Source organism: Alosa sapidissima, chromosome 16 (genome assembly GCF_018492685.1).
Source record: "Alosa sapidissima isolate fAloSap1 chromosome 16, fAloSap1.pri, whole genome shotgun sequence".
Classification (NCBI taxonomy): domain Eukaryota; kingdom Metazoa; phylum Chordata; class Actinopteri; order Clupeiformes; family Clupeidae; genus Alosa; species Alosa sapidissima.
Genome location: NC_055972.1, coordinates 30,649,389 through 30,675,435, shown reverse-complemented (window position 1 = coordinate 30,675,435; position 26,047 = coordinate 30,649,389). Strand labels below are relative to the sequence as shown.

The 26,047-nt window shown below is 48.9% G+C and overlaps 1 protein-coding gene across 4 annotated transcripts in view; it reads left to right on the top strand.

Moving 5' to 3' along the window:
- The window catches only part of slit1a (slit homolog 1a (Drosophila)), a 104,006-nt gene that overhangs the window by 16,117 nt on the left and 61,842 nt on the right, over nt 1-26,047 (top strand). The gene's annotated exons all lie outside the window — the stretch shown is intronic.

Genomic DNA, 26,047 nt, shown 5'->3' with positions numbered 1-26,047 from the left:
TATCCATGTAGACATCCACACTGGAATTGATTATTTTCATATCAGGAACTGCATTGATTTTGATGGCTCGGGTTTGGACAGCTGCAGTGTGCATTGACAGTTGTGGGTCTGCTGAAGTACTTGAAGTGGCTGCGTAGGGTGGGCTTCAATGGGCCTGGTTGTTAAATGAGAGGGCATCAGACAGAGGATGTTGAGGATATAAGTTTCTTTTCCGTATGAATAGATGTATTTTCAGGAAAGGGGCTTTTTTGTTTGAAATCCCGCCCCCTGCTGCGATGGCGGTCTTACACCCATACAAAACTTTTATACGCGTCTGTATCTCAACTCCACCCGGGCAGATAATTGGTGCAGACGGTTTTTCCTCTACGCTGATCATTTTGGTTCAGGTTACCTGTTGCATGTGGGAATAATGAACCTCAGGGACACGGAAAAGCCATTTCCCCCCCCAGCAACCCCCCCATCCCCCCCCCCCCCCCCCCCCCCAAAAAAAAGCCATTCATGTAACGGCAGCTGTCTGACTGTGTCCTGCGCAGCCCGTCCCCCCCAACACACACACACAGACTCAGTCACACACACCACCCATTCCTTGCCAGACCCCTCAAGGCCACAGCTTCGCTTGGGCAGTCCGTACACATAACTCTGTGAGACTGTTTTTTGCAGAGTCGTCTGGAAAGGCAGTGGCAGCAGCAGCAGCAGCAACTCCTTAGTGATAGGAGCAGCTGTTAAAACAATTTGCAAAAAGGAACAACCTTGAGTCATTCAGATATTCGGCATGCAAAAAACAGCCAATTTTTTGGTCAATGTAGGAAAGAAAATGGAAGAAAAAAGGAAATGGAATATCATGTTTTTAAACTGTTGGTCTCTCACCAGACCTCTTCACAATTTCATCCCCTTGATTCTCCTCATCTGTCATCTTCTGGAGAATGGCAGATCACCCTTTCAGCTTTCATTGCATCCTTTCCCACTGTATATCCTGTCAGGGATTTGGAAAGATATGACAGTGACAGAAGTACAGTTATGGAAGTGAGGAAAGTAAGCATATTGTAATGATATTTTTGAAGTGTTTTAACTGGTCTGACATCTGCTCCATGAAGCCAGATCTTACAGTTTGGCCGGGAGACCCCTTCACTCGAGTTACGGGGCTGTCTCATTTCAGTTTTGGGGCGATTTTAATACAGTTAAAAGCTTTTTATTCCCACCGGAAGGCTTGTCTTTGCACTTGCTCTAAGTGCTCGCCGGGGCTTGTTAAGGTCTCCTTTTTAATGGCCCTAACAAGAGAGTTTAATGTACGCGCCCATTGGCCTTAGGTGGGATGTTAACCCAGATGTTTTCTCTAGCATGGAGGATTAATTGGCCTTTCTCTCGTGCACTCTTTTTCTTGTCCTCGCGAGTGTCCGGGAATGAAAGCGGTTCCCGTGTTGTAAAGGAGCCTGTGTGATCCCCCAGACTCCTCGGTGTGAGGATGGCCCAGCCAGACCGCCGCAATGCTATTTATATGAATGACATAAGAGTCAGCCAGCCGGCCAGTTACACAGCTATGAGCACAGCTTCCCTCTCCTCTCTCTCTCTCCCTGCTCTGTGTGTTCCTCCCTTTCTCTCTGTCTTTCTGTCTTACTTTTTCCTCTCTTTTCTTTCAATATACTTTTATTTTTCTCTCACCATTTATTTGTTTTTGTCTCTCTCTTTCTGTTCTTTTTTCTCTTACTCTCTCTCTCTCTTTCTCCCCCTATCCCTCTCTCTCTCTCTCTACACCTCTCTCTCTCTTTCTCCCCCTATCCCTCTCTCTCTCTCTGCACCTCTCTCTCTCTCTTTCTCCCCCCTATCCCTCTCTCTCTGCACCTCTCTCTCTCTCTCTCTTTCTCCATGTGCCTCACCAGCCCTTGTTGCACCTTCGGCAGCCTCCTAGACCCTGCGGCAGTAAACCACAGAGAAAGAGGGAGAGTTTACTTAATAAAAAGAGTGGTGCTGAAATTAGCACAGCGACTGTTGTGTGGAGCCTATTAAAAGTCGTGAGGCGCAGTCGTTATGCCCACTTGTTAATGAGCTGCCTTTTTCATACAAAGAGGTGGCAGAAGGCATGGAATTAATGACCTTGTTTTTTTTTATGTCCTCGGAAAAAAGGGGGACCGCCGCTCAGACTGCTGGGATTGGGAGGTCACTTAGAGCTTTGAGAGAGAGGGGTGGGGGGGTGGTGATTTTTTTTGAATATCTCTCTCAACATTATTGTTTCAGATGAGAAAACAAGTCAAAAGTGAACAGTGTGGTAGGGAAAAAAGTGGTGCGGTTTGGAGTTCATTAGAGGGGGATGATGGATTCCGCTGAACCTCCTCGTTATGCCGTCGCGTTTGGGGGAGAAAACAAGGTGGAGACGCACAGCTCATTGAACAATAACACTGGGGACAGGGGTGGCATCCATCATGGTTAACGACCAGTTGTCCCCCAACCCCCATTCTCTCTCTCTCTCTCTTTCTCCTCACACCCCTCGCGGCCCTCTCTCTCTCTCGTCAGACTGGGCCCTGTAATCTACTCTCATAGCGCCTGTAATTAGAGAGCTCACGCTCGGTTCACACTGGGAGCCCTCTGGAATACAGAGCACTGGGATAGTTAGGAGAGGATAGCAGAGGTGGGATGGGGGCAGAGGGGGGGGGCGGGGGGGGGGGGGTGTAGCAGAGGGGGTCGTAACGCCGGGCTTGATGGGTGCCCCAAGGGGACAGCATCTGGTTTGGAGAGAGAGGAGAGAGAGGGGGGCGAGTTGAGTTGCGAGGGGGGTGGGGAGGGGGAGGTGGAGGAGAGAGTGTGGCTGCTGTTCTGTGCTCAGGGCCCCCTGGTCCATCTCTGTGCTGCAATAGGGCTCTTGTCTCTGGTGGTGTCAGTGGCCATGATCCCTGGACTAATAGTGTTTGCGGTGTATGTGTGTGTGTGTGTGTGTGTGTGTGTGTGTGTGTGTGAGAGAGAGAGAGAGAGAGAGAGAGAAAGATGAACAGAAGCTCCATTCAGAGGTTGAAGTGAGTAGCACTGCCGATTCATATGTGTTTACTACATCTGGGAATCCTGATTGCCTTGGAAACTTGTCTGCACATTTTAGAGAACGTAACATAGAGAGAGGCGAGAGAAGACATGCAGTGTAAATCAACGAGTCTCGGTGCTCTGTATGGCATAGAGAACATCTAGTTAACAATCAGCAGTCCTCCTTTGTATATGTGCGGGTTAGCATGTGAAGTCGTTCATTCACAAGCCTGGTATATTCCTCCGCAGGCAGATTGGCTCCAGGCAGCGGGGGGTGCGGAGCTAGCAGGGCCGTGACTGTCTCAGTCGGAGATCTGTGGCTCCCTGCCTGCCTCCCTGCCTCCCTGCCCGCTTGCCTGCCTGCATCTCCAGTCTCGTGGGGGGTAGAGAGCTGGGAGGAGGGGCATGGATCCCGATCCTGCTTCCGTGCTACTGCCTGACAACAGCCCGATCCGTGTACACAAACACAAACCGGGGGGGAGGGATGAGTACACAGAGGATAACAGCGTAATTACACGTTTCCTCAGGCAGGCGTGAGCGATTTTGTGTGTGTATGTTTTTTTTGGAATACATTTATTCTGTGTATGTGTATGTGTGAGGTTGAGGAGGTAAAAGTGATGTTTTCATTGATCACTCATGCGTGCCACTTTTACTGTAGTGCACAAGACGTCATTCTCGTAGATTTCAAGTTACAGGCCTTCATTATGCTATTAATTAAAAAAAAAATCTACAGCGCTTTTGTGTGGACAGAATAGAGGAATTAGAGATTGCTTTCACTAAAATAGGCAGTGCGAAATCACAACACGTAATGATAGTGATATATCACCGTGTGCAGGATCCCCTGTGTATTCATTACCAAAATGAATTTAGAGATACAGTTTCTCCTGGTTGCCTTAGTCACGGCTTGCTCAGTCCATGGAGACAGACTGAGAGACAGTCATGTACACACACACACACACACACACACACACACACACACACACACACACACACACATATATATACACACACACACACACTGTCTGACACCTCCGGCTGGCCCATTCTCACTTGTTACTCTTGGAGAGTGCATCGAGCTGAATCGCTATCCTGTCATTTCACCATCTCCAACCCCTCCACACCCACACCCACCCACCCACACACACACACGCACACACACACACATACATACACGCACACACACAAACACATACATACACACACACACACACACACACACACACACACACACATACACACACATACATACACACACCCACACACCCCACTCTTTCCTTCTCTTCCATTTCTCTTCCTCCTCGTGCTGTCCCAGTGTGTCTGAGAGCCTGTCATTACCACCCTCCACTGTCACTTTGCAAGGGCCACCCTTCAGCACTGTCACAGGCCTGCACACTGACACGGCGGAGACACCCAGTAGCAGCTCTGCACGGCGCCTGTCTACCAAGCAGGGATGCCGATGTACTCTGGCAGGAGGCATTCCCTTTTTGTCTTACACACAGTCCTATGTATGTCTTATATATAATTTCCTCTGCTACTCATCCTCTTTGTCTGTCTCTTTTTTCTCACACACGATAGCTCGCTGACTGACTTAGCAGCTCTGCAGTGTGTCTTTAAAAGTGAGACAGGGATTTAGTGCGGTAAAGTTGGATTGCCTTTGTCTTGGCCACTTTCCTCTCCGTCTCATCTTCTTCTCGCACACATGATAACAATCTGGTGTGTGAGGGACAGGAGGCTTGCCCACCACCGCTGCATTTTGTAGTCAGAGGAACATACAAGTGTGTACATGTTGCACTCGGATGCCGAACGGTTTCCGTTCTGTCCAGGAGCGTTCAATTATGGTGCTATCCAGCCACCAGCCATAGTCATTCTGAACAGGATATGAGGGGATGTCATTGTTGGAAATCCTGTAATAATGGGGGTGGATATCATCTCCCTTTTGTTTGCCGAGGTTGTTTTTCAAGAACTGTTGGTGTGAGAAGCCGGCACTCTAATGTCCCACACACACACACATACACACACACACACACTCTCACCCCTTCCTGCTATCCCCTCCTCCCCTCCCCCGTGCCCTCTGTTCCCTGTCCTGTCTCGCTCCGTGGCCCTGGCAGACTGTTAATAGCCCGGGACGGGCTTGTCATTTCCTTCTTTTTGTCCGGCCAGATGAATGCCCAATAAAGCCGTGCCAAGGACAGCCTGCGCTGGGGAAGCCTAGGGCTCTGGCCCGGCCTTAGTTACTGTAGCAACTGCCTCTATGGTTTGGTGGTGTTGGTATATATATGTATATACATGTATGTGTGGGTGTGTGTGTGTGTTTGTCTGCAAAGTCGGTATGATGAGGACTGTCCAACTAAGCTTTTGATTGGTTTGTATACATTTGAGTGGATTGAGCCATTGGCATCAGTATGGCTCTATTAATATTGTTTATGAGTGGGTTTGGACATGGAGAGATGTCTGTGTGGGGTAGGAGCACATTTGTTAGGAAGGGGAAGTGTGATGGTGACTGATTGTGTGGTGCACAGTGAAGCTCACAGCAAAGGGTCAACAGTGTCCAGTGGCTTTCAGATACATCCGGCAGTTTGGATTGGATTGTTCCAACGTGCTAGTTCCCTGGAGTTCATGGACACACACACACACACACACACACACACACACACACACACACACACACACACACACACACAAAGATGCTCTGTGATGGCGCTGCTCAATCTTCCCTCCGAGTAGCAGGTTAATTAAAGCCAGACGCGTTCCCTTAGCTGTTTGTCATTCCGGCTGTCAGTCGTATGCCCCCCACGAGAGATGGACACACAAACACGCCAATCGACCCGTCACGGCACTGCTGCCTTCAGTCCTGCACCCATCTGGACTTTGCTGGGCACTCACTACTAAACTTTTACCTCAGTTCTAACTGAATGAAGGACAAACAGCATTTTGGGGGAAACCAACATCCCGCCTCTGTACACAGCAGAGTATTAAAATTCATGCCGATCTCACTCTGTGTTCGTCCTGTCCTTTCGGATGAAAGCCCTCGGAGCTTTTGGGATGGCAACAGAGCGGGCTGGGGCGTAGCGGCTCAATGCGGCCTGGAATCCTGACCAGTCTGAGGCTTTCTTTTTCATTGCGCTCTGGGGGTGGTGTGTGTGAGCGTGGCGGTCAGTGACGCTCCATCCAAACTGACCATTAGCCCGCAAGGCTGAGGCTATGGCCACTGGGCTCTCTGTTGGCCTCGAGCCCTCTGCCTGCCTCTGCCCTTCTCAGGTGGTAAAAGTGGATTTTATGAGTTGTCGCTGGCTTTTTTACGAGTCGCACAGTGTGCGAGAGAAACAGAAACACCATAAAACCATCTGAAGGAAGCGGAAGCCAAAAGGGGGTAATTTAAAAACCACTCCGCTGTCTGAAATATTCAGAATGAGAACGGGAGGAGAGGGAGGGAAAGAAAAGGGAAGAAAGAGACAGAGGGAGAGGGAGAGATAGAAACAGTATGACAGAACGAGAATGAAAGGGAGAGAGAGAGTTTTCATGTTTGTATGTACTAACGACTCTGTGTACCCCGATTTCAATAATTTATGAGATGGATCGGGCCTGTTAAATATTCACGATAAAGGGCTCTAACATCAAGCCTTTCAATCAGCGGGTATCAGGAGTGCGGCTGAAGGAATCTATAAAGCCTGCGATCCCAGCGGGCTCCATGCGTGGCAGATCAGACCTATGCCCAGCTGGCAAGGACGATGGGGTACCTTTCATGGAGGCACACACTCTTTCCTTCATCCCCCCATTCACCCTCACGTAGGCACTGTGTCTTTGTGTTGATGTGTGTCGGAGGGATAGCGCTTATAATTATGAATTGATATGTCATGAATAAGTGATGGCAGCGTGGTCGGTTTCCCCTCTCCTTTGCTGAGCACCTCTTAAGCGAAGGAATTTCTGTTATGTGTGGAGGGCAAGTGGAGCTGCGGCAGTTTGGTGGTGGTGGTAGGTTCGGCGTTACTCGATGGGGGGTGCTGCTGAGGGTGGCAGACAGGCGGGCGTGTGGGCGGGGACGGGGTGGTTTTGGGGCTGGCTGCGGCCGTGCCTGATTGGAAGTGACATGGAGGAGACAGCGGCGTTCCCCGGGCCTTCGCCGGCGAGATGCTGGGGTTTTGGAAGGAATGCCGAGGCGGGAGCCAGCAATAACAGCCCCCATAGTGCCCGGCCTGTCTGAAGAATGTCAGTGTGCTGAGCTGCAGCACCCAGGTCCTGTCAGGGAAAAGCTTTTTTTTTCTTTTTTTTCTCTTGCGTTTTTATTTCTTTTCACCTCCCCTTTCAAACATCGCTTCCTCCATTCTGGATGGATGAATTTTTTGAGAGAGAGAGGTGGGGGGGGGGTACTTAAGCTTTACATGAGTCTTTCAAAACGACCAGCCCAACACATCCATCATCTACTCTCTCCCTCTCACACTCTGTGCCTTAAAACCCCTCCATTATTTTTCTCGAGGTAAAAGCCAACAGCGTTACCGCAAACAGAAATCTGCTCTTTGTCACAGTGAGGTTTCAGAGAACTGCGCACAGATCCATCCTCTGCCTGCTCCAGGCTGGCCTGGAGTGAACGCAGGTGGGGCGTGAGGCCCTGGAGGGAGACCCAAACAATTGCCCTCCCTCAGTGTAAACACCGCCCCGAGGACAAGCCACTGCCTCCACTTACCCCTCACTTTTTTTTAATGCCGCTCTGTGTTTTCTACATGCATAAACTAACAAACAAGGCCCACACACGTACACACACGCATTCACACGTATAAACACAAACATGCGTACAAACACACACGCTCTCAGCCCTCTGTTAGCAGGCCTCTGTTAGCTTCTCATCACCCCTCTTCCCCTTACAACCTCCCTCGTCTCTGCATCCTCCCTAAAATCCCGGGACGTAACCCAAATTGAGCCGTGGGGTGTGTATGTGTGTGTGTGTTAGCGAAGGGGGTTAGTTGAAGGAGAGGACTTTGTTGGGAGTGTGTGTGTGGAGTGCTCAGGAGAGAAAGCAGGCAGTCAGAGGCTCAACTTCGGAGCGGCAGCAGCAGCAGCCCCTGAAGCTGATGCCATCGTGTCTGTAATCTCCCGCCGTAATTACGGGCTCACAGGCAGAGCCTCGGCTTCCTGTGGAGAGAAGAGTCTCTCTTTCTCTCATTTTCTCTCTCTCTCTCTCTCTCTCTCCCTCTCTCCCTCTCTCCCTCTTCTCACCACCCACCCAGAGCAGCTTTTTTTGTCTTCTGGCTCCTGCATTCTTTTTGTTTGCTTTGTATTGTTTGTTGTTCTGCAGTCAATCCAGTCTTTGAACCCCCCCTCCCCCCGCACCCACCCCCACCCCCCTTCTTTTGTTCCTGCGGAAGTGCTTGTGAGCATAGCCTTCGGCTACACATAAAGCCTACCTGAGCAAGAGCATGAATGCTTGTCCCCATGAGCTCACTTCCTAATGCTCCCATGAGTGGCCCATGCCTGCCTGTCTGCCTTTTTCTCTGTCAAGAATTCACACCCGGGCAGACAGACAGTATAGTCCTCCCCAGATACCATGCACCCTTTCAAGTTTGTTCTGTTTGTGTGATTTGTTGTGGTTTGACAGGGTATCCAACCATTTTGCTGTACTGGAAACTCACTTCAGAGATTTCTACAGTCTCCTGCCACCCCACCCCAACCCACGTGCTCGGGGCGGATAAGAAAACCCCTCTCTTTTCACAGGCGATGTGGGAGGCTAGTCGTGTGGGCAGGTGAAGGCGAGGGGTGTGGATAGGGGCTGGTCACAGGACACTTTTTCCAGCCTGTTAGACTGTATGACTGGCTCCTTGTTCTGGTTATGATCATTTAGGCTACTATGCCCTTTTATGAAAAAATACCCTTATTGGCCCAGTTTGTGTCATATTGCCAAAAGTGCTGAGCCATCTACACAGAATATGTGTGTTTGTTCAGTGCAGACAATCTGGCTCTTGTTGGGGGAGCATGAGGTTTAATGTTGAGGTTGCTTGTGGTTTTGGTTGGAGTTTGTGTTGAGGCCCCCGAACCTTGTTATCTACACATTTGAGTCTATTTTTCACTCCATCCATGTGCTCTGGTTTACTTACAGTAGCTGTAGCTTATAATAATATGGGAATGGGAATCCTATTTCTCCCTTTCATGTAAACATCCAACTCACTGTTCACTTTGTTAGATTTGAGTTTGCTTCAGTGTACGAAACATCTGATGATTCTCTGCTTGCATGAGGGCTGTCCAATTAACTTTAAGCTGCAGGATGCCAGTGCAATCAATCCTCCCCATGCCATTTTGTCTCTGAAGCCAGTTAATGGAAAAGCAACCGCCCTCCCCTGCCACTCTTCCATTCCCCATCCCGATTCCCTTGATTTCCACCCATCAAATGTGCCTCCACTCTGTGTGAAGGCATTAGCTCTCTGCCACTGATCATTGCCTACTCTTTTTTGGAGCCACGCGTATGTGCACTAAACTATTGATCACTCGCTGTTCCTCGGGTGAGGCCACAGATGCATTGGGACCACGGCAAGGGCCCTGACACACACACACACACACACACACACACACACACACACACACATACATACTACCTTCTCCACCCTCCCCCGACCCGATGCCTCTCCCTGCACCCTCTCACTGGGCTGTGCTGTTCTGCTTATCTGCTCAAAGCATGGGCCTGACAGTTTCTGTCCCACCTGCTGGGCTGCCGCGTGGGTCTCTGATCTCATTATCCTCTCTCCAGGAGAGAGAAAAGAGCCACAGGCCAGCTTCCATCAGCGCACACCGAAGAGGTGGGGTAGGGTGCGGTGGGGTGGGGGGACAGAAAGCGAGCGAATAGTCCCTGTCGAGGGTAGAAAAGATAACACAGGGAGGAAGGAATCGATTTTCCCTTCCCTACTGTTTGCTTTTTCCCCTGTGCTGGAAGACAGACGGGCTACGCTATTCACACACACACACACACACACACACACACACATGCGCAGGCCAACCCCACCCCTCTCCCTTGACAGTCTTAGCAGTCTTATACCCTGTACGCAGCTTGTCTGTGATTTCTAAATCCTGCTTATCCTATCAGCCAGCAATCTCCCTGAGTCACTGTGCTGGACACTGGGGTGGAGAGCAACACCCCTGGGGCAGACACACTGCCCCCGTTCATACCGCCCGCCCGGGCCGCGCTCCAGAGTAAAGTTGGTTTCTCCAGCCACTCCCAGAGACCGTGTCCGGTGCTTTCAAAGGGAGACTCCCGGAAAAATGGAACTTCCTTTTCCGAACACAGAATCTTAGTTTGAGACGGGCCGTATGAGCAAGCACAGGCAGTCATGGTTGGAATTAGATTCTGGCAGCCTGTATAACAGGGGTTCAGTCTGGTTCAAATTGCTACATGGACGTGTCAAAAAAAGACAGAGGGAGAGAAACAGGAAGAAAAAGAGAGGGGAAGACTGGCCGGTTCCCCTGTTTCGTGTTTCCAGCAGGCGTGTGTACTCTATCGGCTGGTCAGATCTTGCTGTCAGGCTCCCCCTGTGAGCCAGCGCTCTCCGCTGAAGGAGATGGAGATGGACGCAGCGTGGGCTCACACCTGAGCCACAGATTACACATGGAAAGGAAACGCCATCCCAGGCAGCAGGAGACGGTCACTCTCACAGAGGCAGAGAGAAATCCTTTCAACATTCAGCAGAGGAAAGAAGGATAGAGAGAGATGGAGGGAGGGAGGGAGAGAGAGGAGTAAGTAATAGTGTAGTTTGCGTTCATGTGGAGAATGGAACTGGTAATGGGACCGGCAAGAAAAGTAAGAGAAGAAAGGGAGATATGGGATGTAGAGAAAGGTGAAAATGAGAGAGAGATAGAGTAGGAGAGAGAGATAGAGAGAGGGGATCCTTTTTCTGAGAGGCTTTTGAAACTGGCACATTTTCATCTGGCTCCCTGTGAACGTGGGGGCACCTTCATTTGCACTTCAAAGGGTCCAGTCTGTGGGATGCCTGTGTGACGCCGAGGCCCCATGAGGATGAAATAGAGGAGACATGATAAGAGCTGCACTCTCTCGCCTCCCCCTTAACTCCTCTTCCCCTCTGCTAGAGAGAGCAAGAGCAAAAGCAAGAGAGAGAGAGAGATGGGCCCAACAACCAGCCAGGCACCCTTCTTTATTAGCCTCTGAAGGGGCCAGATCCATTTCTGAAACCCCCTTTAATGTTGAAATTGGGGGAGGGATCATTGATCGTAGCACATCCCCCCCCCCCCAACCCCCCAACCCCCCACACCTCAAGCCAGAGACCTGGGCTTGGGGATAGATGTACTCTGTCACATTATTGATTTGTCATCTTGTTCATTTATATTGGCAGATTTTGTTTTCTGGATTTGCCCCTAGTTGCTTTTTATTCATTTTGATTTTTGTAAGTATCAGTGTTTGTTTCATGTTGGAGTCCATTTAGTGTTCTTATTCTACGTGTCCTTGCTTGACTCCGCAACTGGCCAGCACTGGCAGTGGTGTCCCATTCTGCATGTTTTTTCCTGTGGGAATGGTAAAATGGGGACATTCCAACATTACATACTCTGTCTTACAGTGGAAGAGAAGGACAGAGCAAGAGGGAGAGAGAGAGAAAGAGAGAGAGAGAGGCAGAGGGAGAGGAAAAGCAGTAGAGTGATATTTAAGGTGCGGAGTGGTTTGAAAATGGTTTGGCCCGGACCTCTCTGCGGGTGAGGGTTCTGCAGGCCACAAAGCACAGAAGGGGAGATGTCATTAGCTTTCCCCTCCATTTGCTGAGTGTGTCAACAAACCGTAAAGCAACTGCCTAAACAAACAGCACCGACTCTTCCCTCCCTCCTTCCCTCACTAACTCCCCGAGCTGGACTCGGTGCGGAACAGGAGACAAGCCCCACTGGCGTCGGGAGATGAGTTCCAGAGCGATGGAGCCAGGGCCCGCTGGGGGACGGCGTAGGGACAGACAGAGGGGAACCGCCGGGGCCCGGGAGCTGGCCCTTGCCAAACGGGAGTGGCTCCTGCCGAGCGCTGGACAGTGGAGTGTCTGAAAGCAGCAGCGGCATCCCTTTGTGCGAGGGAAGCCTGGTGTGAAGGCGCCGGGACAAAGCGGCATCGGTGGAGCCAGTGCTGCTTATCGGGGCTCGTTGTTGCGCAAGGGGTATTGCTCGACCACAAGGACCCTGGCAGGGCAGTCCGAGACAGCGTAGCCTCCCTGCTCCTGGGTGAGAGACAGGTCATGACCTGAGAGTGTCACTACGCTCGAATTCAGACTCACAGCGCCTCATTAATGAGAGAGGCACACCACTCTCTGTCTGATTAAAAACACCCGCAACTGTTACCTCTCCAATCCTCACACTACTGATTTGCGTGCCATTCAATCCCTGAACGGCTGGCGATATACGCAGTTATACAGCTTGCTATTTGATACCTTAATCACCCATGTGAGAAATGGGATTAGGATTTTGGCTTAGCTTGAGTTGACAGACCCGGTTTCACCCCCTGTTAAGGCTGGCACGTTCAGGAAGACATGGGAAAACTCCTTCCTGAAAATCCTCAAGGTTTAGATGCTTGACAAAGAGCACAGACGTCGGCTTCCTGCCAAAAAAGGATGCACAAAAGTGGTTGTCGTCCTAGAGATACATTTATACCTGGATTACAGTCAAATCCATTTCCTGCCGGTTTCAGAGGGAGCCTGGTGCAAATATGCTAAAGTCTTTGTGGTTTTGCACAAATATGATAGACCGTCTATTTGTTGTGGAGCGTAGAGCTGAGATCTCAGCATGGATCCTGTTTGGTTGAGTTATGGGAGAGACAACTTTACAACGTGTCTGTTTGGCAACCTGGTGCGGAACGACCAGCAATGAATAACCAGGGAAGGGTTGTTCACAGACAGGGTCAGATGGGAGACAGATAGGCAGAGGCGCACTACATGGCCACCTTAGCTGATTCTTTTCCATGTAAGGCTATGTCCTTGGCTAAGTCCCACCAGGTCCTGCTTTTCCTTACTGTCTGGCTCCACACTGGATGTGGCTTTAGGGCTTCGGGGGGATATGAGGAGGTTACAGTCAATAAAGTTGCTGTTAAGAGAAAAGCAGCCTTTCAGGCCAAACAAAGACTTTTCACATGAAAATGCTAACAGGCTGGTGTCCGCCAACCAAAATGCTTCCTTAGTACTCGCTAACCTTTCAATCCCCCCACCTTATGCGCTTCACCCAGCCCTGTTCACCTTCATGCAAGAGTGCATACACCAGTTAATTAGCCTTAGTAGCTGAGTAAACTCTAATTTCTTGTCAGTAATTGCTTCATTTGTATTCACAGAAAGCCTCAGAGCGAGAAGTGGATGTTGTGTGCCAAGACGTTTAAAAGATTACTCTTTATTTACTAACACTTTTTTCCCTTCCTTTCTAAAGCATTGTCTCTGTCTCAAATCTGTACTACTCTTTTGTCCTAATATCTGATGGTTGCTATGGAAACAATGGACAATATGATTTGTTTGAATGCGCTTAGAGACACTCTTTTGGTCTTATTCAGCGTCACGCTGTTATTTCTTTTTTTAGCAGTGTCTGTGAAGATGAAAAACAGAGACAGAGACTGTATCTACAATTTCTAGCATACACCAAATACATAAACCAGGCTGTGCATGGGTCGTCTCAAGAAAACAACTCTCTGTCTTTTTAAACAATGTTAAACAAAAACAATTTAGTGTTTTTTTTAATCCCCTCGCAACGTCGAATGCTTAGAAATGAGTGGGGGAGGATTCAAACTCCATGAGTCTCAGCACCACGTCTCGGGCTATGACTTTATTTCTGTGGAGTGAGTTGTCTAGCTCCTAAGCCAGCGTGGAGCATTGCTCTTTAGTGTGTAAGCCTGACAGGCCCTTGTGGTGGGGGGCCCTCTATTCTGGTGTAAGGAATCGCCTTCAATACTAAACCCAATGTTCTGATGTTTCAATTTAAGGAGCACCACATGACACTTCATCTCTGTTAGAGTTGCTTTATAGTTATTTGAATGTTAGGGCTATGTCAAAGTCTGAATTGTGATTTATACATGCGGACAGTTGTATTAGGGGGTGGGCTTAAAAAGACTCTATATATATATCTTAGTGAGGTGCTATCGATTTAATGTGCCAAAATGAACTGGTCAGCGGACTAGATTTCTTCAAATGAAACCTTGTGCAATGACTTGTTATGCAAAGGGTATTTTCCGAGCCTCTATCCAACATTACAAGAACAAATGGTTGCAATAAGCCTTTGTTGTAAACCCTCCGTGTTTGTGTTTTTCTTGTTTATCTTGATGTACGGTTTAGACAGTGTTGGCGTGTTATTGTGCGTAACTGCACATAATTACTTGATGTTTAATTTTCTCACGTTGTCGTGCACATCTGTTCCGAGTTGAGATGCCTGTTGGTGACGGGTGTTAATGGAGCTGGGGAAGATGAGAAGCCTAACCTGGGGTGGGGGTTGGGGAGTGGAGGGGGGGCAGAATGAATGACCTTAAAAGTGAATCCAAGGGGGCATGTTTTCGCGAGACCTCTGTGGCAGGGAAGATGTCCTAACAACCTTTACGTCAGCCCCCAACCCACTTTGCCCCTCCACCACCACCTCCACCCTCCTCTCTCCCTCCCTCCTGGTGCCATGCCTGTGCCTCGCTCCCTCCCCTGCCGAAGTGAAAGGGCTGCCCTTTGCACAAGGCATGCGCTTTCCCAGGGACCCATTGTTCCCGGTCGCTAGGCGACAGCCAAGGCCTCACACAGTCGCCAAGGAGATGGGGGGCCTGGGTATTTCGTTTTGGGTCAGGCGTGATAAAGATGGCACAATGGGGATGGGCGTCGCCAGGACCTCCTCTGTCATTTATTAGACTCTTCTGGGCCTGTGGTCCTCTTTCAGGAGCCCTGCGGAGGAGGCAGGCAATGGACTGTCAATCTCCGGACAAGGTGGGGAGAGTGAGGAAGACCACCTCATGTATATACATAAACATGCATGCACACTGCTGTGCTGCCCTCAGACTTGGCAGGACCCCCTTTTTTTACAAGATGCATCGATAGTATCATGGGTAGCAGGCAGTCCATATTGGGGGAAGATTGCGCTGCCCCTCACAGCGAAGTGATTACGGCCAAGCGCTAGGGAGGGGAAAAGCCTCTTTGTGAACATGGCCGAATTCCAATCCGCAATCGTAAGGCCTGTCTGTCTGTCTGCCTGCCGTGCCTCTCTTCAAGAGTCCTGGAGTGGGTTTTCACAGCCACACAAACACACACACAAAATCTCGCCATTGTTCCGGAGCTCTGAGCACTCAGGTTTACTAACGGCCACTGAGACAAGATTTGAAAAACAGGAAGAAAGGCAAAAAAGACTGGGTGAGACAGAGGGAGAGAAAGAGGGCGCTACAATAGCATCTTTTGTGAAATCTGCACATTAAACTAACAGTGGCATAGTGGTATTGAGAGTTCCCCATTCGCTGTCTGGGTCTCCCGTTGCCCACTCCAAAGCCTTGTGTTGTGTAGTAAAGTTCAGGCAAACCCATCGCCAGTGTATCTGGTAATTGTAGGCATCAGCAGCTCAGAGAGCTTCAGGCTTGAAGTTAATTGTTGTGCCGCTCTTGCCTTGATTAAGTGTGGCTGATTATATACACTCTTTATAGAGAAGCAGGGATATAATTATGTGGTTGTTTTCACGCTAGAATGTCACACCATTAACTGTGCTAGTGTATTGTAGTGTACTCCCCACATTTGTAATTTATGTTAATTTGAATATAAAATGTATCATAATGAAATGATATGTGGGTGGATTTAGAGTCACGGCGCATTTTGCCAATAGACAGTGCTATATCAGGGCACTCAACCGTGGTGTGGCGTACCTATGAGATATGTGTATTTGAAGCACAAAAAGTGTGAGGATTTGAACTTTTCGACATTGTTTTCGACATGTAAGCGGCATCCAGTTTAATCCCACAGTTCATTTGGAGTCCATGTGGAGGAAGCCCTTGTGTCGGCCCCTGTGTCTTTATTAATGTCGTTAGGAAGCGGCGATGTCTTAATTACAGACCGCACGCAGACTGCGCAGGTGTGGGTGAATCACTGGTCTCAGCTTTCTCTCTCGTAACTCTTCCAAAGCACACACACACAGAGTCAGAGGAAGACCTTTAGGGTCTCCACACTCAGTAACCAACCCACCCACCCCACACACACACACACCCCTTTACTCGCCTCTACTCAAATTTCTAGACCCTTTATCACTGGGGGCCCTGACTGTCTCTGATGATGGAGTGTGTGTCATCAAATGCCATCCCTGTAGCACAGAGACTAGATTTAGCTATAGGAAACCACTGTGACCAGTACTCTCTCTTTGAAGGAGCGAGTAAAAAAAATATATACACGCCAAGGAGTTTACTCATTCAGTAATCATTTTTTGTGGTGAAGGTAAATTAGGTCTTAAACTATTGCTCATGTTGTCTCGTAATGAGATATGGAGAGCAGAAGAATGTTAAATATTCATTGAGGCCGTGATTAATTTTGGATGCCTCTTGATGGCATGCCCAAGCATATCCCAGTTTTCCACACTGGATATAGTGTTTACTCTTGTGTTGCCAAAATTGCCAAAACACCTGTCCTTCACCTACACAAGTGACTCTGATCTCCTTGAATCATGTCATGATTCATTCATGTAACTGTAATTCGGGTCTTGCATTATACATCAGCTTGCCTTTTCCATATTAACAGGAACAATTTTATTGTTTCATTTTTTTGCTCTTGCTCACTCCTATGAATCACAGTCGAATCAAAGTGGTGCAAACAAACCCATCCTCCCAGCGCAGATAATGAGGGACTGACAGATCTGTGCACGAGGGGCAAATCCAATAATTTATTCATGGGAGCCTCACTCAGTTTATGAAAATTCATTGAGTGTCGCGCCTCTCATTCTCTCTCTCTCTCTCTCTCCCTCCCTTCTCCTCACTATTTCTTTTCTCTCTCATTCTCTTTCTCTCTCACACTTTCTTTTACCAACTAAATTCGGCAGCATGCACTTTGGGTGACAAAGCACATCATCAATCCAGCAAAGCGGGCCGCGCGACAGAGGAAATGGAACAGGGTGCAGGGAATGAGGTTGATCGGTGGTGCGTGGAAAAATAAACACTTGAGTTTCTGTCACTCAGAATGCATCCACATCGGCTGCAAAGGAGCCCGACGGATAAATAAATGATGTTTAAAATCAGAGCAGCTCTCCACAGACCCACGCTGCTGTGTGAGAAGTGCCTATTTGAGAGGGAATACATGCGTAGCAGAGTGGTGAAATAGTAACGCAGTTGTGTACACGTCTCAGATTGATTCCTGGTCTCTCTCTCACTCACTTTTTCTCGTTTTCTATTTATCTCTCCCTCCTTTCCTGTCCTTCCCTCTCTTTTCCCTCTTTCATTCTCCCTCTCTCTTTCATTCTCTTTCTCGCTCTCTCTCGCCCTACATTTCACCCATGACATTCCATTCAGTGCCAGAGCATTTTTTGGGGTGGTGAAAAGCATTACTCAGCTCAGCAAAGCAAACAGTGTTATAGGGGATGGTTTTTTTTTTTGCCCAGGTGAAACCAAGAAGGGAGCGAGGATTTGTTGGGAAATTGTTTGTGCTGTTTTAGTCATGGTAGCTTTTGTTTGTTCTGTGCGTTTTCATACTTATTACCTATATGGGTGAGTGTAGTGGGTAATAATTGCGTCTGGCCCAGACAAACCTTGCCCTTTCTTCTGTGCAAACATTTGACCGGATTGATTCTGTCTGAGTCAAAGAGAGACCAGAGACTAGAGGGAGTTTTCCGACAACCTATTGTTCTTCAAATGCCAAGTTTTTCTAAACACTTTAGCAGCATTAGCCTTGGGAAAGTAAGCTCTGGGAAGGAAGGGAGGGGAGGTCTGGTGGGTTGCTGGTGTGGCGGCGGTCTTTTTAATTACAGACAGAGGAATAGTCTCTTTAAATATTTAGAATTGAGATCTGCCTGTGTGTTTGGAGTAATGGGCCTGAGGAATTCAGCTGCAGACTGAGAGAGAGGGAGAGAGAGAGAGCTGGAGCAGGGAGAAAGGGAATATGGTGTATTGCGTTACCCTGGCTGTAGAAGGTGGAAGCCCCCATGGCTGTCTCCACCAGGCAGACTGAGACACTCAGAGCCTGCTGTGTGCCGCTGCCATCACTGGTGCTGGGAGACCAGGTCAATCTAGCAATCGTCCTCTCTCTGTCTCTATCCAAGTCTGTCTCTGTCTCTGACCAAGTTTAAATTCTGGATGGAGAAATAACAAGAAATTGAATGAAGCTGTGGGTGTGTCTCTGGGAGTCAGCGTTAGCCGCCTCAGACAAAAGTGAAAAGTTTGGACGATGCTACTGATAGCCGATAGCCGATGGATCAATTTCTTTCATCACCCAATCGATGGGTAGTTGGTCATGGCTGGAGTGTGTCCCAAGGTCCAAAGCGGTGCACAAACCCCCCATGTCTGAGTTGTAGAAATGGCATTATTAAGTAACACATGTGGCTCATAACTTTTATTGCAATTACTCGCTCGAGTGGCATTTCTGTTTTGGTGCAAAATGAAACGGTTTACATTTCGCCTAATTTGCAGCAGCTGGCGGGCAGCTGGACGGACTTTCCCCTCTCTCTGCTCCTAATGGCACTTGCAGATGACGTGGCAGATGGATATTAAGTGCCTTCAATTAGCTAAGCCCAGATAAGAGTGTGAAGGTGCGCGTTGGCGTTTGCTTCCCTTTGTCTGATTTCAGGCAGGGAGGGACATGAGCCAATCAGATTGAAAGATGACTGCCATAACCCCACTAACGAAAGAGCTCACAATCAGTTGTACGCGCTCACGGCGACGTGCACTTAATGATGGATCGTTTTGAAATTAACCAGGCCAATTTGTCATGTGTATGTTTTTTTTTTAATGAAACCAAACCTATGTCATAGTTTACCTTTGCTTGCTTATGGCTCATGCTGAGGCTTATATTAAGATGGGGGGGGGGGGGGAATGGCAAACAGATGAGAAAGATGCGATCATGGGTGCATGCAGATGTGTGCAGCACATGGAGGGAGCAGGGCCTTTCTAATGGGGCAGAATGAGCGACCCTTTTCCAGCCCCCAGCATTGTCTGAGCATGTGTACTTAGCACAAAGCGCCAAGGCCGGGCCCAGAGCACACGGCAGCTGGTAATTGGCCGTAATTGTGCCGCTGTGCAGACGGCAGCCAAGCAATTGCTTTTCCTTGCCACATCTCTGTCACAAGCTGGCCGGGATCGCACTGGCTGAGGTTAGGCAGGGCCCCAAACCAGTGCAGTGGAACTACAGTGGTAGAGAGCATTAGCACCTTTATATTGATTTAATGTGGGTCAGCCTCTCATCTCTTTTTTTCTTTTTTTTTTTAAAAGGATTCAAGATTTATTTTGTATGTGTTTGTAGAATGCTGGAAGATACCAATTGTCTTTTAAATGAATAACTGTAAGAATGCCATGCCAGTGGAGTGATGATGGTGGTGATCTAGCCTCTGTTCACTCTGACTCTGATAGTGTGAGACATTAGAGACGCATCGCTATCGGTCTTTGTAACAGAGCAGAGATGAGAGGCTGACCCACACCCATGACTAACAAACAGATTCCCAAAGCCCCCTCCCAGCCTTCTCCCCTCCCCTCCCCCATCCCTTACACCCCCCTCCCTCCCCCAAGGCCCCATGCTGCTAGGTAACCCATTGGCTATCTGTCTTTTCATTCTTCTCTGCAAACAGTGAATGCAAAAGGGGAAAAAGCAAAATCCATGCGCAAATATTAGCCCAGGGAAACAAAGGAATTCCAGACAAGTCTGTCACTCTCTCGCTCATTCTCACTCTCATCCTCCCTCTCATCCTCCCTTTTTGCTCTCTCATCCTCTCTTTTGCTTTCTTTCTCATCCTCTGTCTTGCCTGTCTCTCTCATGCTCTGACTCCCTGGCACCTTTGCCCCCCCCCCTTTTCCTTTTCCCAGCATGGCATCGTTTTTTTTTTTGGTGGTGTAGCAAATAGTATTTCCATGTTTTACTGCCATTTTGATGTCATTTAGTCTGGTGTCATCAGAACACATAGCACATGTGCCACCAAGAATCATTACCCTTTCCATCAACAAACATGCCAAAAATCAACATCAGACTGTTTGCCACCAAAACCACCCGCTACTTCATGTTTCTTTATTTGTCCTTGTTATTTATCCTTGTGTGGATATGGTACTTCTTCCCCAAGCCAGACTGACCTGGAACGATACGGGTAAGGGAGGGATGACCTCCCCTCTACCACTAAGAATGCCCTTGGTTGAAATGTCATTCTCATCCATTTCAGCGATCTTAGATGAATTGATCACTCCAGGACCTCCTGGAGGTCTGTTTGCCTGGGGAAGGCAGAGGTTGGGAGGTCAGCGGCTGTGTGAAACAAGGGGGCTGCGTGGAGGAGGTGGAGGGGAGGTGGGGAGGAGAAAGAGAGAGAGAGGGAGGGAGGATGTCTCCTGGTCATTCACAGCCTGTAGTGTCTGTGAGGCTGGGAGGGCATTGATATTTTCTCTGTAAACACCCCCGTCCGCGCATCACCGCGGGGCTATTCAGAAGAGCAGGGCAGTGCATTTGTTCAGTGCTGGGATAGGGGCCGTAAAAGTCTCAAGGCAAAATAAATAGAAACCCTCAAAGGCCTCCAAAATGTCCTAACTAGCGGATGTGGAATTAGTGTTGACTTTGGTTGCCAGGTATCCTGCTCCCTTCGTCTCTTTGTAAGTGTTGGGCGCTAGCCGTTCCAGCTGCCTCTCTCTCGCCTGTCTGTCAGTCTCTCTGTCTCTGTCTTCCTCTCTCTTCCTGAGAAGAGAATAACAGTAAAAAGGGAAGATAGCCACCATTTCCTCTCTCCATCTCCGGTGTCAGAGGAAGATCCATCCCATCTCCAGGGACCGGTGCTTTCTAAGAGAGGGGTCAGGTCCCAGTCGTACGGACAGGCCGCACCGCAACGCTTGATTAACACAGAAGATTTATGGGGTCCTGCCAGGGCTTTGCAGGTATTAGACATGTGAAACACTGACTGCTGCTCCACACACACACCAACCAGGACAGCAACCATAAAGCAAACGTATACCAAATGTCAGGGCTAACCCAGCTGCCCATTCTCTGAAGGCACATCTGTAAGAGGGCATCGGCAGGTTCAAATGCAGGTTAAGCCGTTGCCAGATATGCTGTTCTGTGATCAGCTGGGTTTAGGCACATCTATCCTTCTTCTGTTGCTGTATCACCTCATGCTTTGGTGCTAAATAATGCCTTTGAAGAGACGCTCTCTGACCACTTGCATATTTTTTTTTGGTTGCGTAACTGCATCACAGAGCAGTGTATCAGATTTCACATCCATTTTTCTATGTCCTCTCTCTTGCACTCTCTCTCTCTCCCTCACCCAGCCTTTTTGTCTGTTTCTCTTCATTGCTGTCCGTCCCAACATATTTCATTTTTACATTCTCCTCCACCCCTCTCTCCCTCGCTCCTCTATTTTTCTCCATCCCTCTTTCTTCTTTCTCTTTTCCACTCTCTATCTTCTTCTCTCTCCCTCTCTCCCTCTCCCTCCATACTCTGTGTTGTGATCCGCGTGGCCTGCATCTTTATTAGTCTTTGTCTCTCTGTGGCTACAGGCCCTCTTCAACCCCCCCCCCCCCCCCCACCCCCCACCTCCCACTCCCTCACCCCCTCTGCACCACACCACCACCCCTATTTAATTTCATGCCCCCTGCTCTGGCAGTTGGTCGTGCAGCGGGTGCCAGGCTGCCGTGGCGACACACGCCTCCCCGGGGCCCGGCCCGGCGCCGAGCACCCACTCTGCGTCGGCATCCAATCAGAGCGGCCGAGCAGAAAATGAGGCGCTTTCACCTCCTCGCTGCCCCGAGCTGACGGGACGCACTCGCACACAAAGACAGGCCCGTCACACAGACGCACACACTCATTCAACGGCATTCATGTGTACACACTTGCACACCCTGGTTGTGTGTGAACACAAGCACACAAACACATGCTCATATGTATACATACACATTGAAAAAGACGTTTTCTCTTTGTCATGCCTCTTTCTTTCTTTTCATTTTCTCTGTTATGCACAAACACACACACACACACACACACACACACACACACACACACACACACACACACGCACACACACACACACACACACACAGCTTGACGGTGGCAGATTGATGTATTTACAGACAAGCGTCCTTGCAAAAGAGGGTAGAATAAGGAGGCGGGGTGCTTTCCTGGCAGACAGATGGAGAGTTCTCCTCCAGATAAGGTGCACTGATAAGCAACGAGACGCAGCACACACACACACACACACACACACACACACACGTGTGTGTGTGTGTGAGTTTGGAGGTGTGGGGACTCAGACCCGATTCTGTTTAATGATGTGCCGGTGTGTGCTGATGGATCCAGTGAAACGGGCTGCTAGTCCCCTGTGTGGAACTGTTGGAAGCTTTTTGTTTTTTGCATGTTTTAATTCGGTGGGTGTGTGAGACACATTTGGCATGAAAGACGCTGTTTCTTCGTAAATCAGAGCCCTCCTAGTGGCACAAACACACACACCCACACACACACATACATACATACACACACAGATTCTCCCTCTGTGATGATTTGGGCATAGTTTACTGTGGTGACCTTTGTGGCTTGGACTCATCAGTCACTTGAAGAGATGCAGGCACAGCCAAGCAGCATTCAACCCCCCAGTGGCTTTAATTAAAGCAAACACATACAGTACATTCTGTAGTCAGATTACCATTCATATTCACAAGCCACATTTTGCACTGGGACTTGGAACAATCGTTCATTATGCAAATGGCACAGAGTGAAGATTGATGGCATTTATCATGTTGTTTTCGCTCCCCCTCTCCAGTATGCCGTCTAAAGTGCACATTTGGCGTCTCCGTGGTGATCAAAAGTGCATATCTGGGGCCAATGGCTCACTTTATTTATGATTTGATAATAGGTGGCATGCTGCACAATGAAACGAGGGGTGTTCCCGCTTAGAGAAGACAGAGAGGTATTAATAAAGGTATTCAGTGCCGTGCCCTCCCCTTCCAAGTTCTCCCAAAGGTGCCTTGGCAGCAGCTCAATGTTTTAGAGCAACCATGTTGTGCAAGGGCATGTAGGAGAGGGAGGGTGTGGGTGGAGGAGGGTGAGAAAGCATCCGTCCGACATGGGCCATAAGGCAGGAAATATCTCTCCGCGCGCGAGAGTGCCAGTAGGCTCAAAGGCCCCAGTGCATTATGGGGGTAGTGTAGCAAGGCGCAGCAGGGGGCTTGGTAGGCGTGTGGGGTTGGTTGGGCGGTGGGGTTGCCACACAAGGCATCAATCATCTGCACCATTCTCAGAGCTCACATCAAACGCCATCCAGGGGAGCATTTGCAGACTTTAGCTGGGCTACTCGAATGCCTCTAATCTGGAGGCTCACTACAAAACCATATTTTAACACTTACGCATTAGATTCATCAGAGTCTTTATCTCCTCTGAAAGCACTGGTCAGTATCTAATGTGGTGGCACTTTTTTATTTTTTTTAAATGGTGAGGTATGAACCCAGGAGATCCCGCATTACAAAATCAGATGGCATCAATCCAAAAGCTTATGAATGGGGATATACCTCACATTGGATTATATTTCACTCGCAACACCACCATGTCAATTTCACAGACATTTTCTTTAAAAAATGAGTAATTTTAATCCCTCCTGTTCATCCAGAGAGGAAAGGCCGTTTGTCTTCTAGTTCTCTTTCATCTGTGTGCGGAACACGTGTGCTTTTTTAGTATGGTGCATTGCATGGTGGGATATTGTTCGGGGGACGTGAGGAAACTGGTTGTGGGACGAGTCTGGTGGCTCTTTGAGGAGAGGCCGTTGGGGGTTTTGTGAAGATGACCCCAACGGTGGTGGGATGTGTATGTGTGTGTGTGGGGGGTGGGGGTGGGGGGGGGGCTGAGAGAGGGCGGGGTGGCCTCTATCCTGAGGCCAGGGGCAGTTGGAGCTGTTGGAGTGTAATCAACGCCTCTGGCTGGACGCCTCAGGGGTTCATTACATCTGACACTTCTGACACTTCCCAGCTCTCATTTACATTACATGTGAGAGAAGAGAATAACTGGGAATATTCGCTTATTCATTTATTTGCTTTTATTCACAGTGTCTCTGCGAAGACAAAAAGAGATTTAAAAAAAAGAGTCTTAAAGGGGACAATTGCATTCTCAAGGTTGATTAACAAACCCTTCCCATCCCTTTTCACAAGTTCCAACTAGAAATCTGTCTGTTATTTTTATTTGTTATTTTCTTCCTAAGCCAGAGTCAGGTAGGCATGGCATGCAATGGCAGCCGCCACGTCGCGCCCGTAAAAGTGGTTTTAGTGGCGCTCGCCTCACCTCTGTCTTGACAGGCAGCCAGGAGGTTTGCTTGAGTAAAAAAAAAGCCTCTCCCATTACTCATTACTCTTTGGCTCTCATTAGGAATGCCTTGGCTGCACTCTGATCATTCTTTTATTGCACTTGAAAGTGATCTCCTCCTCCGTCCACCACGCCCATCCCTCCGCTCTCAACTTTTCATCACCCCGCGTTCTGAGCGCCGGCGCTAAAGTATGTGCCCCCGGAAGGTAGAGATTCTTAGTGACGATCTGTTGGGGCAACAGGAGAAGTGGCGGGTTCAGGGAGTGGTTGAGATGTGCTGCAGGCATGGGTGGGATGCCAAGCTTCCTGTGTGTGTGTGTGTGTGTGTGTGTGTGTGTGTCTGTGTGTCTGTCTGTGTGTGTCTGTCTGTGTGTGTTTGTTAGGGCTGCAAATAATGATTATGTTCATGGTTGATTAATCTTTTTTTCTCTATTAACAGATTAGTTGTTTAATGGACAAAATCAATGTCAGTTGATCAGTGTTTCCCAAAGTCCTCAAATGTTGAAGTTTAATAAGCTACAGTTATGCAGTTGAGACATATCGATTAACCGATTGCCAAAACAGTTGGCAATTAAGTTAATAGTTGACAACTTAACAATTAATTGATTAGTTGTTGCAGCCCTAGTATTCTTCTGTGTGCAGCTAGACGATATATATCGATATATATACAGTGTGTGTCTGTGTCCATGTGTGAGAACTGGCACCAGGGAAGCCAAGTTGCGGGCTCTCATCACTCTAGCCCTTGTGATCGCGTGCTGCTTTTTTTCCCCTAATGGTCGGCCACAGGGATTTTCTCTGTTGTTCTGCTGAGCTGGCCAAGTTGTTTGGCCGCACTGAAGCTGTCACGGGATGCCGCCTGCAGAGTGGCCGTGACGCTGCGGTTCTTATGGGGGTTTGCGCTGGACAGGACCGAGGGGATGTGGTCGAAGGCGAGGTGGCGGGGGAAACGCCACTGTTTGGACCCCGTTCTGCGACCTTTCAGTGCCGGCAATCAATGAGAATCCACCATCCTCCTTTTGTTGCGGGGAACCGAGACGTTGCAGACATGATGTTTTCATTTATGTTTGTTTGTGTGTGTGTGTGTTAGTATGTGTGTGTGTGTGTGGTGTGTGTGTATGTGTGTGTGTATGTTATTTACATTCTGGGCTGTCCTGCCGCGGGCTGTTCTCTCTGAAGCTGCTGGTGCGTGTGTGTGTGTGTGTGTGTGTGTGTGTGTGTTGCATGAGTACTCTGTGGTTTTGTGTGAGAGAAACAGTGGAGGATGACCTTATGGCTTTCTTTCCCTCTCTTCTCTTTTGACAAAAAAAAAACACTGCACAATAAGTCGTGCTGGGCTGCTATTAACTCAGCGGAGAGAGGATGGTGAAGGGGAGGAGGGGGAGAGAAAAAGAAAAAAATGGAGGAATAGGATGTGTTTGTCTGGAGGGGAAGTTTGCCTTTCTCGCCCCTGACTCTCATGCTCTGGGGGCCTCCAGAGAGAGAGAGAGAGATGGAGAGAGAAAGAGATAGAGAGGCACTGAAGCCTTGAAATCAGTCAGTGGAAAGAGAGACTTTATGAGGTCGGTAAGATAAAGTAAATATGAGAAGCCGCTCCATTGTTACCCGTGTCCATGGACATTGACTTACCCACCACCCCGGCAACCCCC